Source organism: Periophthalmus magnuspinnatus, chromosome 21 (genome assembly GCF_009829125.3).
Source record: "Periophthalmus magnuspinnatus isolate fPerMag1 chromosome 21, fPerMag1.2.pri, whole genome shotgun sequence".
NCBI lineage: Eukaryota > Metazoa > Chordata > Actinopteri > Gobiiformes > Gobiidae > Periophthalmus > Periophthalmus magnuspinnatus.
The window spans coordinates 22075723-22079206 of record NC_047146.1 but is presented as its reverse complement, the minus strand read 5'-3'; the positions used below and the strand labels follow the sequence as shown (position 1 = coordinate 22079206).

At 36.5% G+C, this 3484-nt stretch overlaps 1 long non-coding RNA gene across 1 annotated transcript; it reads left to right on the top strand.

The window, feature by feature from the left end:
* LOC129457319 (uncharacterized) lies at positions 1 to 1370 on the top strand. Its single transcript, XR_008649190.1, has 3 exons — positions 1 to 189; positions 1154 to 1213; positions 1292 to 1370. It is a non-coding gene; the product is annotated as an uncharacterized LOC129457319 (long non-coding RNA).
* The last annotated feature ends 2114 nt before the right edge of the window (positions 1371 to 3484 follow it).

Sequence of the window (3484 nt, the reverse complement as noted above, 5' to 3'; positions counted from 1 at the left end):
TAACTTATCTGTTGTTGTTATCTCAGGATTTTCTTCTTTTCTTGGCGCAGGAAAGGTACCAGTATGCTTCAGTGAAGATGAGCTGGGATGCTCTGCAGTCACTAGTAGAGGTCTGGATGTGCGGTGTTACCCGAGAGCATACCACAGACAAGATTGGTTTGGACAGGATAGAGGAACGTAGATAATCAGGTACGTCGGCATAGTGCAGAGGGGTTATGGCCCTGTTATAGTCCTAAAGGTTGACTTTGGGGAGTCTGGAGCTGCGTTTGCAGCCTTTGTGAAATCATACAACAAGAACATAATCTATGCAATATTCAAATCCTGCCACCCTAAAATTTAGAGTCACTTTTTAATTACAGCAGTAGGGATGTGTACTGTAAATAAACTGACATTGTAGAAGTGATCATCGACGTAACTGATAAAAGATTCAGATCGCAGAGGAATAGTAAGAAGGATAATAAACAAATCAAAATCATTCAATAACATCTATACTGCAAGAAAGTGAAGAAATGCACATATTTCATTAAATTTAGCTTAAGCAAATTTTGAGCTGGTCACATACTATATGAATGTTGGCTGCAACAATTAATCAACTAATCATCACTAGTTGACAATAAAAAATATAATAACAATAATAATAATAGTATGTTTTAATAGTCATTATGTGCACCCTAAAACCCATTTCTTTTTTATAATGTTTTTACAAAGACAGTGGAATTGTTGAATCACAATGTAACACAAAAAAAAATCAACACAAAACAAAAATATTTTCACCAATAATACATTTAATTTGGAAATATTTGCCGTCATTGAACATGTTTCTACTTTTATTTTGTATATAATGCATTGAGAAAGTGTCAGAGTACAATATAAATAGTCATTAGACAAGTCAACTACCAAAATGCTCATTAGTTGCAGCCCTGTGTTCCATACAAGGAGAAAAACTTGTATAATGAACGTAAGTACATCTTACAGGTGTTTACATGTGTACAATGTTCTGATATGCTCCTAAAGATGCTGAAGTTATACGGTAGGACAAAATTACCAGAAAAGTTGAAAAGTGACTGGCAGTACAATTGTTATGGTAAATCCAGGAAAAAACCCCATTATGTGAAATGAGTGCCAATATTTTACCTTTTGCTTTAATCCTCAGGTCCCGTTAGTTTCACACTTGCATGACTAAAATCAACAACAGAATAAATGCAAGTAATGGGTAAGTATCCACTATCCACATGCTGATTCTTAAGTGTAGAGTCAGATTGGACCATAATACTAACTTCCTTTTTTACAGATTTGACCTTCACTTAATTATGTCAGTAAACACCATGGTGAGAGACTGAAGATGGAAGAAGTTGGAGCTATGAAGAAACGCAGACTAACTCCAGAGAAAAATGTATTCAGTGTGACTGTGTACAGCCATATCTAACCATGACCCTCACAAGTTTTGGCCCAGTATTTAAAGCTCAGAGGGGAATATTGAGTGTAACTCCTGCATTAAGTAGCGCAAACTTCTATGTAAGGCTACAGTGAGTACTCTCCGTGTCACTAGGCACAATGTATGTCTTTTAAAATGTGGACTACTATTTTTATTAGTTACCCCTCTCCTAAGTAGTACTACAAACCATTGTAAATATCAGCGGTACAGCCTTGTGTTGTTCTTGACTACCTAAGTAATTAGCAGTACAAGTTACTACGGAGTGGTAGCAGTATTTGTCTGTGCTAATTCTTCTATAGTAATTACCTGTACAAATAGCACTAAGTAGTATAGATGGTACCAGTAATTACCAGTGCAACTACCATAATGTCTCACTTTAAAATACAGTCGGGTGTCACTGGTAACTACTACGGTAATTACCAGTACATACAGCAGTAAGTACTAGTGAAAGTACCAGTAATTACCAGTACATACAGCAGTAAGTACTAGGGAAAGTACCAGTAATTAATAGTGTAACTATCACAATGTCTCGCTTTAAAATACAGTCAGTTGTCAATGGTAAGTACTACGGTAATTACCAGTACATACAGCAGTAAGTACCAGGGAAAGTACCAGTAATTACCAGTACATACAGCAGTAAGTACTAGGGAAAGTACCAGTAATTAATAGTGTAACTATCATAATGTCTCGCTTTAAAATACAGTCCGTTGTCACTGGTAACTACTATGGTAATTACTAGTACATACAGCAGTAAGTACTAGGGAAAGTACCAGTACTTACCAGTACATACAGCCGTAAGTACTAGGGAAAGTACCAGTAATTACCAGTACATACAGCAGTAAGTACTAGGGAAAGTACCAGTTTTTAATAGTGTAACTATCATAATGTCTCGCTTTAAAATACAGTCCGTTGTCACTGGTAACTACTATGGTAATTACCAGTACATACAGCAGAAAGTACTAGGGAAGGTACGAGTAATTACCAGTACATACAGCAGTAAGTACTAGTGAAAGTACCAGTAATTACCAGTACATACAGCAGTAAGTACTAGGGAAAGTACCAGTATTTACCAGTACATACAGCAGTAAGTACTAGGGAAAGCACCAGTAATTAATAGTGTTCCTATCATAATGTCTCGCTTTAAAATACAGTCCGTTGTCACTGGTAACTACTAGGGTAATTACTAGTACATACAGCAGTAAGTACTAGGGAAAGCACCAGTAATTAATAGTGTAACTATCATAATGTCTCGCTTTAAAATACAGTCCGTTGTCACTGGTAACTACTAGGGTAATTACTAGTACATACAGCAGTAAGTACTAGGGAAAGTACCAGCAATTACCAGCACATACAGCAGTAAGTACTATGGAAAGTACCAGTAATTACCAGTACATACAGCAGTAAGTACCTCAGATAGTACCAGTAGTTACCAGTACATACAGCAGTAAGTACCAAGGAAAGTACCAGTAATTAATAGTGTTTCTACCATAATGTCTCGCTTTAAAATACAGTCCGTTGTCACTGGTAACTACTCTGGTAATTACTAGTACATACAGCAGTAAGTACTAGGGAAAGTACCAGTAATTAATAATGTAACTATCATAATGTCTCGCTTTAAAATACAGTCCGTTGTCACTGGTAACTACTACGGTAATTACCAGTACATACAGCAGGAAGTACCAGGGAAAGTACCAGTAATTACCAGTACATACAGCAGTAAGTACCTCAGATAGTACCAGTAGTTACCAGTACATACAGCAGTAAGTACCAAGGAAAGTACCAGTAATTAATAGTGTTTCTACCATAATGTCTCGCTTTAAAATACAGTCCGTTGTCACTGGTAACTACTCTGGTAATTACTAGTACATACAGCAGTAAGTACTAGGGAAAGTACCAGTAATTAATAGTGTAACTATCATAATGTCTCGCTTTAAAATACAGTCCGTTGTCACTGGTAACTACTACGGTAATTACCAGTACATACAGCAGGAAGTACCAGGGAAAGTACCAGTAATTACCAGTACATACAGCAGTAAGTACCTCAGATAG